The following is a 15,731-nucleotide window of genomic DNA, read 5'->3' as shown; positions in this document are numbered from 1 at the left end:
GATGTGAGTGTTCATATCGCCGAAATCAACTCTAAATTGCTCCTTCTTCCATTTTTAATCTACATCAGGATTTTTTCCATTAAGTCTGGTGTGTTTATGATACGAAGGATATGGACACACTTCAAAGTGGTTTTCATTTTACTCTCTAGAAAATCTGTTTTCAGTTTTATTTTGACAAGAGTTTAATTCAACAGTATAGCCTTTGAATGTGAGCATCTTTTAAAAAAAAAAATGTTTAAACTTTATTTCAGTTATGAATCCAATATATGAATATAACAAACACCTTGCTCACAGTATCGTTTACGATTATGTCGTAAGCTATCCGTATTGCTCCCCACAATTCGATGATATTTGCAATTGTGACAATAACAATGATACCTTATTCAATGCATGAGGGCTTGGCCCCAGCTCGCCCGCGTGGTTCGACCCTCCCGTTCGCTTTCTCACAGCCAGCATGGCAATCAAGAATGTGAGCATCTTTCACACGAAAAATACCCTTGTACTGTTTGAATACAATTTGACAATATTTAGAAAAACATTCCTATTTATATCTTCTTAGTAAATCATTGTGCAAGTCGTTCTTCCTTTGAAAAAAAATTCTTTATTCTTTATTCATTAGTTGCTCTAAAAAACACAGCATGCAATTGATAGACGACACGTTTCGTCCCTCTGGGACTTCTTTCAAGGCTATAAAATATATACAAAACATAGACTTATTTACAATACACAGACTACTCTTTCACCTTAAATGGCACCAGATATATTAGCTTTACAAACTGGACCCGTTTCTACTTGTGGGAACGTTTCTTTAACCTGCACTTTGGAAGCAGCAAGCCTCATTCCCTTTGTATAAGGTGTTGATGCTGTCCTTGCATAAATGTAGCTACAATGTGTAGATATGATATCTATATACACAATTCTTTATATATTCTTTCCAGAATACAATGGATATAGAATACTTGGTATCATGCTTTGTGGCAAACGAATTTTGTGATCAATTGCATATTTTTCAATGTTTTTTAATTGAGTAGACATGAAATATAAGACTTCGTATAAACACCTGCTATCATTGCTTATTACATTTGAGTGTCAATATTACAAATGACTAGGTTAGTGCTCTCTATAGTGGGACTTATCAGTGTCCTTAAACTGTGTATTATATGTGTAATAGTATGGTAAGCCTTTCTTTAATATTCTTAAAAGCTATTCAATACATCACTGTATCTATACTAGTGATCACGACATGGAGTACATGTGGGAAATACCATTCTCTTGCTAAGGTATGGAAGATTACATGTGTTTTCAATAGAAAGCTTACAATAGTAATCTGTCAAGAATTCGAAATGTATTTGAGCCCTCTCTTTCTTTAACCGACATGTGCATCAGCTGTCTACAGAAAATGTGGTCTTATCGTTTGAAAACCTGCACACGGACTGAATAAGATATGATTACTTTAAACAATGCTATTCCAATATACATGTGATGGTCTTTCTCCCTGTATAAATATGTGTATATGGTCTTTTGTTTATGTATTTGGTATATTGTGTACTGTCTGGTTCTTTGTACAGTGTAAATATATGTTGTTTTTAACCTTTGTATGTATTGTAAATAAGTTTATGTTTTGTATATATTTTATAGCCTTGAAGAAGTCCAAGGGGGACGAAACGCGTCGGCTATCAATTGCATGCTGTGTTTTTAAGAGCAACTAATGAATAAAGAATTATTTTTCGAAGGAAGAATAACTCGCACAATGATTTACTGAGAAGATATCACTCTGTTTATTCTATCTGTGGGCTATGGATTAAAATCTCTGTTGCTTGTTCATTTAAATGTTAAGTTGAGTGCTAAACCACCCTGTATATTTTGGTTTGGGTGTAGTGGGGTTACATCTCTGGTTCATTGCACCATACTGTAGATACATTTTTACTGTGATTACTCTGTACTGACGAGTGCAAGATTTGTGTGCCTTGACCCTTCTTTGGGGCCGATTCCAATCCTGGAAAAAGGCTGTACAAATCGTTGTATGGAGCGTTTTTCCCGTACAACTTGTACCCGGTAAACTTTTCTTACAACCTAGGATGTACGATTCGTACAGAAAGCCTCTTTCCATACAAATCATACAAAAGACCATACAGCTAAAATAAACCAAAGATTCTGATCCGGAACAGCTTGCACCCGACGTCTGTATGTATTTAAGCAGCGGTTTCCAGCCCAGCAAGTACGATTCGTCCCTACGGCACTGCGTACGGCTCTTTTCTTACGGGAGCCACAACAGTCCCCAGGGGTACGAGTCGTACAGGCATACACCCCCATGCATTGTGTATGTACGGTGCGTACCCCAACATCGCGTATGTACTGTGCGTACCCCAACATCGCGTACCCCAACATCACGTATGTACTATGCGTACCCCATCGCGTACCCCAACATCGCGTACCCCAACATCGCATACCCCAACATCGCGTATGTACTGTGCGTACCCCCAACATCGCGTATGTACTGTGCGTACCCCCAACATCGCGTACCCCAACATCGCATACCCCAACATTGCGTATGTACGTACCGTACATACGTGATGTTGGGGTACGCGATGTTGGACTGCACTTTTACAATTTGTACGGAAAAGTGTCCGGGTCCGTCTGGTACAACTTTTCCCGATCCGATTTGTAAGGATCAGGCCGATCCGTACAAATCGGATCGTGATAAGTTGTATTTTTCCCGTACGAATCGTACTTCACGGGTCGGACGGGACTTGTACGATTTGTATGGAAAAATTTACCGATACGAGTCGGACGGGAAAAAAAAATACAGGATCGGAATCGGGCCCTTTGTGTCTTTATTCCTATTTATATTGGGAGCCATGCCGCATAGACTTTCTGCCTCCTTATTAAGGAATGAATGATGAAGTCTGTTGAGTCCCTTCGCTAACTGCTGAAGGAAAGGTACCCTCTTCCCAGTAAGCACTGTGTCAGACTGCAAAGAATAGCAGAATGGAAAGGTGTTAACCGTCTTCCACACGTGGCTTCCAATTAAAAGAAAAACGACTAGGGGTTAAAAACACCCAGGCAATCTTGAACTGAAGATAAAGATTAAAACTGAGGATATTTTGACATGGCGTAGTAATATGTATTCCACGATGTGTTGTCAGAATTGTGTACCATCTGCTACGTATACTGTACCAAATGTGGAAATGGTTTGGTTAAAACGCAAATCAATCAAAATTTTACAACAACAAAAAAAACGGAAGAGATTAGCATGGCATCAAACTTCCCCTGTCACCTGAGAGGAGAAAAAAGGCAAGTAATAATATCCAGAAATAGAATCTAGTAGAAGTTCCAACTGCTAAAAGCAAAAATTTCGTTCAATAATAATAGCAAGGAGCGCAGGATATGACTAAAGAAAATATAACAAATATATTATACTGTATCCTTCACTAGAAAATGCCTGTAGAAATTGAATGCCAATGTTCAGGAGCTTTTGGTAATAGCGGCAAGTAGCCAAAGGGATGTGAATGTAAGAAATTATTCTAGGCAAGCATAACCCTCAGACTCAACAGTTGGCCACCAAATACTAAATCCAAAGTAGTACTAATTCTTCCATGACAAGAAATGGCAAAGTCATGACTTCCTTTCCTAACGTCCAATTCTAATTGCTTGGTGGGCACAATAATAGCTTGTCGGCTGAAATACAATTCATTTCTTTGAACTAGATGACAAACTTCTAATTTATTTTGCTCCATCTATTCTTAAGCCATTTTCCCTGTCTACAACGACTAACCTATCCTTGCCAACTGTTGTGGGAAATCCAGGCTCATCATAAATAAGTGATGACTCAGGATAACGATGGGAAAGAGCATCCACCAACACATTCTTTGAACCATGAAAATAAGTGAAAGTAAAATCATGCAGTGAAACAACAAAATCCTTCATCTATCTTAAGGACTATTCCTGCATTAAAGTTTGCAAATTACTAAGATCGATTTGGATGTCAAACATTTCTCCAATGTTCATTTAAAGATATATCCATTCCATAAAAGGCATGAAAAGTTATCTTTGTAATTCTGTTCAGACTCTGACAAAACATAGAAAGACAGGATGTTCTTGTCCATCATCTTCTTGTTTGACAAAACTGTCACAAATGCAATTTGAGAGACATCTGTTTCCACAATAAACTTCTCTGAACGTTTGGGATGACCTAAGATTGGAGCACATGTAAGTATCTGTTTCATATTTTCCTTTTTTAAAACACATATAACATCACTAGTTATCTCTACACATTTTTTGATGAATTGACGATAAGTATTTGTAAATTCAAGGAAGCTTAGAGCTTACCATTACAAGGTAAAGGCAATTTGTAGGAAAGTGGGATTTGCTTTTAAAGTTATCCCCACCTTTTGCTTGGTGTACGTGTGTTCGTGTGTTTTTGACCTAGTCTGCTGGGATCCTGTCAATCAGGACACCAGTAACTGTGCTTTCTCCCCTAAACTGCCATTGGTAAGTACTTTGGTACCTCCACAATTGTCTACTGGTGTACCCTTGTAAGCCTCTATTGTATAGTACTAAGGTACCCATGGGCTGAAGCATGTATCATGCCACCCATGGGAGTCCACATAAACTGTGACTACAGACCTGCCATTGCAGACTGTGTGAGTTGGTGCTTTCACCTCTCACGACCGATATAAGTTTCCTTATATCTAAGGTCACTGCGCATAAAACTTATAAGCCGCCCCTATAGCAGGCTTTTCAGTCCTGAAGGAAAGGTGCTTGGCTATATGTGAGAGGGTGCCCCTGCTTGAGCTGGCCATCCCTCCAAACCCTGGATTCGATTCTCCAGGCTTTGTAATTGCGGTCAGCCATTAAAATACATGTAGTGGACATCAGTCATCAAGAGATGTCTAACTAGATAGTGGCTGAACCAAAGCTGGTCATGTTTGGTATCAAATATGTTGGAATCATACCCCAACACTGATTCCAGGGTTTGAAATATGATCCCATGTACTGGGAGGCTCCCTTGGGGTACCACCGGTAACAGCCTTTCAGAGTGCTGCTGCCAACCACAGACACAATTCTGCCCTCCTGCTGCTAAGCTTAGCTCGACCAGGGGAACAATAGGTTTCCTGTCACAGGGAGGTGTGACCACCTCCCGGACAGGACTTAGTGTATTTGGCTGGGGTAGAGGCACTTGCAAGAATCACCAGACTGCTTTGAAGGGTATATTTGGTACCCTTCTTGCATACTCCAGTTTGAGCCAGTTCAGGGAACCCTTGGCTCCCGCTCTGGCTCTAAAATGGACAAAGGAAATGGGAGTATCCTTCCCTGTGTCCAGCCCCTCCTCTGGAGGGACCCCTGAGTTGTTCCAACCCTTTCCTTAGGGTATTTAAGGGCTTACCTGTGGGTGCATCCTCCGATTCCTCGTGGGACAAGACTCAACCCTGATACTACGTTGCTCTTCAACCGTCTGGACACTTGGACTTCGTTGGAATTCGACTGGAACTGAGACTTCACCAGGGAAGACACTAGCTTCTCCTGGTCTCTCTGTTCTTCAAGTCTTCTTTGTAGTCTGTATATGTGCCTCTGCCAGGTTCTTCAACAGACCTGTGGGCATCAAGGACAGCGGAAGAAATCTCCCTTGGAATGAAAGAGTCACTCCTCTGCATCTACAGGACCGCAACAAAGCTGATCAGTCTGCTGCTCCTGTCGTCCTATGGACTTCCCTAGGCTCAGCAACACAGTTGGTGGTTCTGCAACTCCGTCGAGGCCTGACCTGTCCTCTCTGCAATTTTGAGTCCAGTATCCCTCGCCAGAACCCCTGGGATTGAACCCCTGTGCAATACGTCGACTTGGCATTGCCAAGGCTTATTGGCTCTGCACTCCAGAGTTCTTTGGGCTACAAGAAGCGCTAGCATCTCTTCCCTTCAAGATCAGTGTCCTCACTGTATCCTCTGCATCGTGGGGCTTTATCTTTGGTGAATTGCTTGAGGTCCTCTTGCGACTTCTGTACCTTTGACCTCTGGATCCTCCTGAGGGTCTTCTACTGCTTCAGTGGGCTCCCCTGCTTGATCGGGGCCTGCTCTGACTCTCCTGCTGTTGGTGAGCCCCTTGGACCCTGCTGGTCCCAACATTGCTCGTTTTTCACCTTCCACACCAGTTGCGGCTACCAAGGCTTATCTGTGCTCCTGCCGGACACTGACCACCTAGTCACCAACATCCGATGTGGGAATGCTCATGCACAGCTCCTGGTCTTCCTCAGCGTCGCCTGATCCTCACAGCTGCAGCAACAAGGTCACCGTCGACTGTTCTGAACCTCCATAAAACATCGGTGAGAATTCTGTCTTCGTACCTCCTGGTCACTTCCGCGTGGCATAGACTCTCTCCCCTGTGCTTTCCAGGCTCTTCACTTCTGGAATCCATCCTTGGATTCCATCAGACTCTTTCACTGACTTCTACAGAGGCATTTTCTTACAAGTCTTCCATTGTCGACAATCTTCCATTGTCATCTACGGAGGTTTCCGACGTCTCTTCACCCCTATGCCCGGGCATCCACGGATGGGGTGGCTCTCTAACCTTCCATCCTCAAAGGAAATTCTTCGGGGTCCTCTGGGAAGGGTCCTTCTGCAAAACTGTAACCGCGACTTTTGACTTGCGCACGCGGCTGTGTTACCACTCTGCACACAGCCTCTGTGGGGTTCCTGGGTACATACCGTGGGTGGTTCCTTGTGTTCCCAGGTCATCTGGGTCTTCTGGTCCAAATCCCATTCTGTTTTGCAGTTCACATTCCGCTTTTTTAGTGTATGGTTTGTCTCCCCCTGGAGACCAATGTATTTTGTGCTACATACCTGATTGCCTTTGAAGTATTCTTGTGTATTGTGTTGATATCTGCGGGTATTAGTTATACTAATGTGATAGTGAGTGTTGTGTAATAAATACAAGTATTATTATATAAACACTGCATGGTTTTTTTAAATTTAATTTACACTACAGATTAAACTTGTAAAACAAGCTGCTTAACACTACTTCAAGAAAAGCCTAAAGGCTGCTCTCCACAGCTACCACTTTGAGAGCTTTCTATGGTTATCAAAGACCACTAAAATCACCATAAAAGTTGACTGGATTAGTGCAAGGCAACCCTTATGGTAATAAATGTGCACCATATACTAAGCCAGCCTCCTACATTGGTGGCAGCGAATGGGATTTGAGCCTCCACTGTTTTACCATTTAATCTAGCTGAAGGTTACATGAAAAACCATCACTAGCTAGGCACATATAATACTTTTGTTGTCAGTAAGTTCTACTGAACCTTTTGGATTGGTTGTCAAGGGCCTTAGCATAACCCTTTCTCCAATCTTTGAAAGTTTCGTTTTCTCTAGGGTAGGTACAACACCACACTACACCTAGTACCATGTCTTTAGATGGTGAGCCCAGTGATGCCCCAGCCTCTAGATACATGGTTTTAAGTTCCAGGAACTTAGGACCTAGGCTGCATCCAGAAGAATAAAGACATTTAGCAACTCTAACACAAAGTAGTTGTTAGACTTGCTTCTGCAGGAAAACCTCTAGAATCCTGATACGTCAGAAGGGCAGGACAATGTGTGTATGGGTGGTGTGACTCCAGAAGAAGAGTCTGGGGTGTCTCACCCCAGTGACCTCAAAGCTGAAGACCCCTCATCGGTAAACTCTAATCCCCCAGGGAATAGTACAGAGGAAGGCCCTAGAGGCAGGTCCCCTTATTCCTCCTGGGATGGTGCAAAGAGTCCAGGGGAGGTCAAGGTTCTCCCCTGTCAATTCAACCTCCTATAACCATTTCATAGGGACCTCCATCTCTAGCCAGAGGGAGGACTCCTTAGAAAGGGAATACCGCCTGCTCAGATTTGAGAGAGCCAAGCTCGTAATCAAGGAGTTGTTGGGCCTAGATAAGGAGACCCTAGAAGTTCAAAGGGCTAGGAAGAATTTGGGATTAGGATCCCATGGTGGCAGCACTAGCGAACCTAGAGTCAGGGAACACTCCTTTAACACTAGGAACCTGAGCAGGATAGTCCCTCCTTTCCAGGAAGGGGATGATATCCATACATGGATCATTGCTTTAGAGAGGGCCTGTAAAGTTCAGAAGGTCCCTCAAGGTCAGTGAGCAGCTATCATGTGGCTCTCCTTTGCTAACAAAGATAGCACCAAACTTCCCACTGTTAGGGAGGAAGATGCAGATGATTACTCAGTCTTGAAGAGTGCACTGATAGATGGGGATGGTTTAGGCACTGAACAATACAGGGTTAGGTTTACGGACACACAGAAGGCACACACTCAAGACTGGGTAGATTTTGTAGACAGTGCTATTAAGGCTCTGGAAGGCTAGCTTCATGGAAGTAATGTACATGACTATGAGGGACTGTAAAATGTATTGATGAGGGAGCACATCATTAAAAACTGTCAGAGTGAACAACATTACCAGTACCTGCTGGACCAAAAATTGGGAAAGAAGGCAGACAAGTGGGTTCGCAGCAGGGTGAAGCAGAAATCTCACGGTAGCGGAGACCAGAAGAAGCAAGATTCTTCTAAGGCCCAAGTGAAGGGTGGGGAGAAAGGTAAAGACAAGAAAGAGTCTTTGCAAGATACCCAAAAGTCTTCCTCTGGGGTCGGTTCCAAACCTTCTCCTCTTCCAACATGAAACATTGGTGTTTCCTCTGTAGAGAAAAGGCCATAGAGCAAGGGATGCCAATTGCCCTAAATCTGGCACCAAGGATACTACTATTACTACTCCTAAAGTACCTAGCACCACTAGCACAAGTAGTAGTAGTACCCCCAAGGGAATTAGTAGGGTTAACCTTGGGTACTGAAGTGGGTTCTGGCCTAGTCAGGACACCCACTCTAGTCTGTGACAGTGGCAAGGAACTTACCACTTTACTAGTAAGTCCCACTAACATTGGCAAGTACAGACAACAGCCACTCATTAATGGTCAGGAAGCTGTGACTTACAGAAACAGAGGGGACAGTGACATAGAAACTTGTGTCCCCCAAGAAGATTCTACTTTGTCAAATTTACCAAGTGACCAATGCTCGCAATGTCAGAACAGATCCTTCTTTGGCAGTTGTTAATGTCAGCTGGGGTGAGGTAATTGGCCCTAAAAGAGTTGTGGTTGCCCCAGACCTATCTGTGGACTGTCTACTGGGCAATAATTTAGAAACTTCAACCTGGTCTGAAGTGCAGTTCAGGACACATGCAGAGATGATGGGTATTTCACCAGTGCCTTTGCAGGCACTAGAGCTCAGGCCAAGAGACTAGACACAGAGGGAGCCCTGGGTCCTGAAAACATGGATCAGTCAGCTCCCAAGAGAAGATGCAGGAAGAAAACTAGTTACTTATCTGTAACTTCAGTTATCCAGTATTGGTATCTTTCATAGATTTACATGCTTTACTCATCCCTGCCGTCGAGATGGGACTCTCACAGTAAAAATTATAATAGTAGCAATTCATATCATATTAGGCAACAATGCATTGCACAGTCACTGCAATAGCCTATCCATATCTTTTTGTAAAAAAGAACCAAAGTTGAAACACAGTCAATTAGACACTAGCACCCTCTAGAACACTCCACAAAGAGGCAAGACCCTCAGATTTTCTAGCACAAGTGAGAAGAGTTTTCATAAAAATAATAAGGGAAGCCTCTCCGGGGAGAAGGGTGGGTCACATGTGAATCTATGAAAGATACCAATACTGGATAACTGAAGTTACAGGTAAGTAAATTGTTTTCGTATTCAGAATTGGATCTTTCATAGATTTAAATGCTTGAATCAGAGCAGCCAGCAGTTATCATAGAATAATCATTCAAATTTAATATAGAGGATGGCGGTAACATATAAATAACTGATAGATTTTCAAATTAAAAGATATGCATGTACACATCTACATATATATATATATATATATCTATATATGTATCTATATATATATCTATCTATATATAGATAGATATATAGATATCTTTGGTATGTATATATATATTCACTGAAAAAAACATAGGTTTCACACACGTTATAGTTAGGAATTAGCATTTAAAAAACCTTGCAAATTCACTTAAAAAACCATAGGTTTCACACATGTTATATTTAGGTGGATATTTCACTCGTAAAAAACCAATGAAATTCCCCCGTTATAGTTAGTTCAGATAACTATAACTCGCGCGCCCGCAATCCTGCTCATGACGTCACATATTACATCACTCATGACATGGTCAGTGGCATCAATCATGACATCCCTGATGACATCATCCTTGTGATATAGTGGCGGTCGTGCGAGTTATAGTTATCTGAACTAACTATAACGGGGGAATTTCATTGTTTTTTTACGAGTGAAATATCCACCTAACTATAACATGTGTGAGACCTATGGTTTTTTAAGTGAATTTGCAAGGTTTTTTAAATGCTAATTCCTAACTATAACGTGTGTGAAACCTATGGTTTTTTCAGTGAATTTGTACGTTTTTTTAAATGCTAAGTCATGTATTTGTTAATTTTTTTTTTATATATTTATTTTACAATAAACTATGTATTAAATATTTTTTTTTTTTTATGATTTTTCACCGTGCGCGCACCCCCGCGATTTAAAAACAAATAATTTAAAATGTTTTTTTCTGCCTTCGGGGTCCTTCAGCGACCCCCTGACAAAGGGTAGGGGGTCAGGAACTCTCTACCCTGCCCCCTTTTCACGTTCGCCACCTTCCTTTCTCGCACTGAAAACAAACAAAATGGTGGCCGACACTTCCTGATTTCGACCGATTTGAATGTTGACTGACATGTAACCACCAATCAGAATTACGCTCGCGCACGTTAGGGTGCGCGCACGGTGCGCGGCTATAGATATGTATGTGCTTTTAACTGCAATTTTCTCAGGAACTACTGAACAGATTGACACCATATATCCAAAAGGCACATGCCTGACCTGAGGACTACCTCTCTGCCAAATTCCAAGTAATTCTGTTCAGCCGTTCGGGCTGTACCTTCGACTAAAGGTCCTATGGGAAAATGCTTGGGGAAAACGCGTTTTGGGACCCCTCTTTTTTCTCGGCCCCCGCTTGACCAATCCCCCGAGACTTTCAGGGTAGGAGCTGAGCGGAGCGCCCCATTAGTTTTGAAAATTTCGCGAAGATACGTCAACCGGCGCCAAAGTTATTCAAAATAGAATTTTGAGATTTCCTATGGAAACACGGTCCGCCAGTAGATAATATATATATACACATAAAAATTTCACGGTGCGCGCACGGTGAAAAACCTGGAAAAAAAATTTAATAAATAAATGACTTAGCATTTAAAAAAACTTACAAATTCACTGAAAAAAACATAGGTTTCACACACGTTATAGTTACGAATTAGCATTTAAAAAACCTTGCAAATTCACTTAAAAAAACCATTGGTTTCACACATGTTATAGTTAGCTGGACATTTCACTCGTAAAAAACCAATGAAATTCCCCCATTATAGTTACTGCAGGCAACTATAACTCACGCGACCGCAATACTCTGCTGATGACGTCAGATATTACATCACTGATGACATATGTGTCTTTATGAAAAATAAATATTTGTAATATATGTAAAGCTAAAGATTAATGGAAGAAGACATGGGTAAATAAGTGTCTAAATACAGTGATGTAATATCTGACGTCATCAGCAGAGGATTGCGGTCACGTGAGTTATAGTTGCCTGCACTAACTATAACGGGGGAATTTCATTGGTTTTTTACGAGTGAAAAGTCCAGCTAACTATAACATGTGTGAAACCTATGGTTTTTTAAGTGAATATATATATATATATATATATATATATATATAGAGATAGATAGATAGATAGATACAGATATATAGATATAAACATACCAAAGAATATATAAGAGCATGCAAAATAAATTATTAACATGCCAACAGAGTACCACTGAATTGAAATTAATTAATTGAGCACTTTCAAAATAGAAGTTTACCCTATTGGAAAAGATTACGTAAGACTGCTTGTCCTACTGCCGCTTCCGCATCCATAGCCAAATCCAAGCAGTATCCACGCAGTAATACTGCATACATTTATTTACATTTTTTCAAGTTGCAGCGCGGCAAATTTTGTCCAATGGCACTCCTGCAAATAGCGCCACTGAGGATGATACTACTCTTGTTGAATGTGCCGTAGGCTTGGAATTAAGTGGCCTGCTTGCTTTAGAGTGGCAGAAATGAATAGTAGGTGCGATCCACCTGGCAATTGTTGCTTTACTTACTGCAGTATCTGGCTTTTGCGAGCCATAGGAGACAAACAGCTTATCAGATTTTTAGATGTTTATAATATGTGATAAATAGAACTTGAGACATCTGTTTATATTCAATGTAAGAAGAGCTTTTTCAGCCGGGGAAGTAGGATTTGGAAAGAATGTTCTCAGATTAACCCTTTCCGTGCGTCGGACGGCCGGAAGCCGTCTGACGTCACGGTGCGCATGTGCGTCAGACGACTCCTGCCCATCCGAGCACCCAACCACGGGGGAAGCGCTTGCGCTCCCCTGTGGGCCGCCCTTTATGCTGCCCCCACCGGGGAAGGCAGGGGAAGCCCTTAACCTGCCTCCCCCCTCTCCACGTCATCAAATGACATCAGCGCGCGAGGCATGCTGATGTCATTAGAGGATAACGGACACGCTGGAAGCCATTTGATTCCAGCGCGTCCTTTAAACAGGAGGTAAGTTTCTCCTCGGGGGAGGGAGGCATTTTAACAAAAGAGGCATCAGGGGAAAGGAAATGGTTTTCCTTTCCCCCGATGCCTCTTTTGAGCATTCCTGCTATTTTTTTTTCAAATAGCACATGTAATTAACTGTTTGTAGGGAGCAGCACCTTAGGCAAGGGTCGCTCCCCTTTTGGGGGCAATGTTTTTGGCTGTGCCTGCCCCCATGGGGGGCAGAACGCGCCATTTAAAAAAAATTGGGCCCACTAGACCACCAGTGATTTATTTGTGGGGAGTGGCCCCTTGAGCAAGGGTTGCTCCCCTTTGGGGGAAATGTTTTTAGCTGTCTTCCCCCCAGGGGGGGCAGATCCCACCATTTGTTTTTAAATCGGGCCCTCTAGACCACCAGGGATTGATTTGTGGGGAGTGGCCCCTTGGGCAAGGGTTGCTCCCCTTTGGGGGCAATGTTTGTGGCTGCATCTGCCCCCCAGGGGAGCAGATCTCACTTTTTTTTTTTTTAAATCGGGCCCACTAGACCACCAGGGATTTATTTGTGGGGAATGGCCCCTTGGGCAAGGATCGCTCACCTTTGGGGGCAATGTTTTTGGCTGTGTCTGCCCCCCAGAGGGGCAGATCTCGCCATTTTTTTAAAAAAACCGGGGCCATTAGGCCACCAGGGACTTATTTGAGGGGAGTGGCCCCTTGGGCAAGGGTCTTTCCCCTCTGGGGGCAATATTTTTGGCTGTGTCTTCCCCCCAGGGGGACAGATCTCGACTTTGTTTTTTAAAATCGGGCCCACTAGACCACCAGGGATTTATTTGTGGGGAGTGGCCCCTTGGGCAAGGGTTGCTCCCCTTTGGGGAGCATTACGTTGGCTGTTTCTGCCCCCGCCCCAGGAGGCAGATCAGCTGATTTTCTTTTTTGTATGGCCACTAGGCCACCAGGAATTTCTTTTTTGTTTTTATGTTGGGGAGTGGCCCCTTGGACAAGTGTCGCTCCCCTGTATGGGGTGATTCTTGTGGCCATTTCTGCCATATGTTTTCAGGCCCATCTGTCCCCAAGGGAGGCAGAAGCCACTAGACAGCAGGTTTTTAAAAAAAATGTTGTTAAGGACCAGCCCCTTGGGCAAGGGTCGCTCCCCTTTATGGGAGGAGGATTGTGGCCATTTCTGTCCTCTTTGGGTGGCAGATCAGCCGTATATATTTAGGCCCATCTGACCCCAATGGGGCAGAATCCACGAGACACCAGGGTTTTTATAAATAATGGTGTTGGGGAGTGGCCTCTTGGGTAAGGGTTGCTCCCCTTATACGGGGGTGAATATTTTGGCTGTTTCTGCCCCTCTTGAGGGCAGATCAGCCTTAAAATCTTAGGACCACCTACACCTTAGCTTGGCTGGTGGATTGTGTGTGGACTGGTGCATTATTTAGATATGTGATTGTAATGTTTTATTTCTCCTTCTTATTCTAGTGCAAAGCTATTGATTCTTGTTTGCGGGTTCGGCAGTGGTTGGTCTGCAGGTTTGCATTTATTTGGTAAGAAAAACATTTTTGTTGTGTTTACTCCAAATGAGTATTATTGTCATGCATGAATTAATTTTTTGTAAGTGGTTTCATAATGGCAGCATATTAAGTTAGTGTTTTGAGCATGAACTTCTTTGCGATGTGTTTTGTATTGACTTATATGTTTTATTTTATTTTTTAGTGGGATATTGTTGATCCTTACTGTGTCTGTGTAGAGTAGGTGGTGGTGATTCTAGCTGCTTCTGGCAAGTGAGTGGTATCATTTTTGAGTATATAGGTATTTGCAATAAAGCCACGTTTTGTTTATTACTTTATCTTACAAAGTGTTTGTTGTTGTTGACTTGTTTGACAAGTTACCTTTATTAGTAAGGATTATGGCTAGCCGTAGAATTACTGCTCAGCAGGTGTTTGGTATGCTTTTTGAATCTTCCTCTGAGCAGGATTATGAGACGGACAGTGCGTCTGAGGGAGAGGAGGGAGTGCAAGATTCTGGCAGTGAGTTTTCTGTCTACGAGAAATCATCTGATGATGAAGCCCCTCTCAGTGCGGATGAAGTGCCTGTTTTAGAGGAGGAAACTGATGTGTTGATGATGCAGCAAGAGACATTGGGATTGTAACCTGGGGCTACTGGAAGTGCTGGACTCTGGGTTGATCCAAACATGGTGCAGTCAGTGTTGCCTGCCTTTAGTGGTGATGCAGGGTGTAGGGTGGATTGTGAATTTCTTTTGCCTATACAGTTTTTTCAGTTGTTTATGAATGATGTATTTTTGGCTGAGATTGTTGAGCAGACAAGTTTGTATGCTGAACAGTTTTTGAGGGACAACAGTGCCAGACTTAGGCCCTGCTCTAGAGATACCCAGTGGACTCCCACAAATCTGGATGAGATGAAGAAGTTTTTGGGTTTGACTTTTTTGATGGGCTTAATAAGGAAGCCGTCCCTGGCTTCATATTGGCCTACCAGTCCTTTGATGGCAACCGCCATATTTCCTGCAATTATGAGTCATGATCAGTATTTACTTTTGCTTCGGATGCTGCATTTTGATGATAATACTTTGCCGTTGCCACGAGATCACCCTGACTGTGACCGTCTTTTTAAGATTTGGCCTGTTCTTGATCACTTTGTAGATCAATTTTCAGAGATCTATACTACAGGGAAATAAATAGCTGTTGATGAGACAAATCTTATACGTTATACTGCACCCTGTGACAATATGGGATACCTTGACTTCCCTATTTTATCTTTTACGTATTTTTAAAATTCATTTAATGTATTCACATGAATTAACGATGTATTTGCATATGTATAAATATTCTGTGAGTGTATTCTTTTATGGTGAGATTTTTTCACACCGAATAAAGATTATTTGATTTGAGTCTTTGGTCCTGTTCAAGGGCCGTTTGGTTTTTAGGCAGTACATTCCTAGCAAGATGGCACGTTATGGAATTAAGATGTGTATGTTGTCTGAGGGTAGGACAGGATATGTCTATAATTTCCGGGTGTACACTGGTAGGGATTCCACTATTGACCCTCCTA

At 42.4% G+C, this 15,731-nt stretch overlaps 1 protein-coding gene across 2 annotated transcripts in view; it reads right to left on the bottom strand.

Annotated features, from left to right (window-relative positions):
* Positions 1-15,731, bottom strand: part of LOC146783261 (uncharacterized) — a 633,740-nt gene that overhangs the window by 336,018 nt on the left and 281,991 nt on the right. The gene's annotated exons all lie outside the window — the stretch shown is intronic.

The sequence above is a fragment of the Triturus cristatus genome, chromosome 11, assembly GCF_964204655.1.
Source record: "Triturus cristatus chromosome 11, aTriCri1.1, whole genome shotgun sequence".
Lineage (NCBI taxonomy): Eukaryota > Metazoa > Chordata > Amphibia > Caudata > Salamandridae > Triturus > Triturus cristatus.
This window is presented reverse-complemented; position numbering and strand designations above follow the sequence as displayed.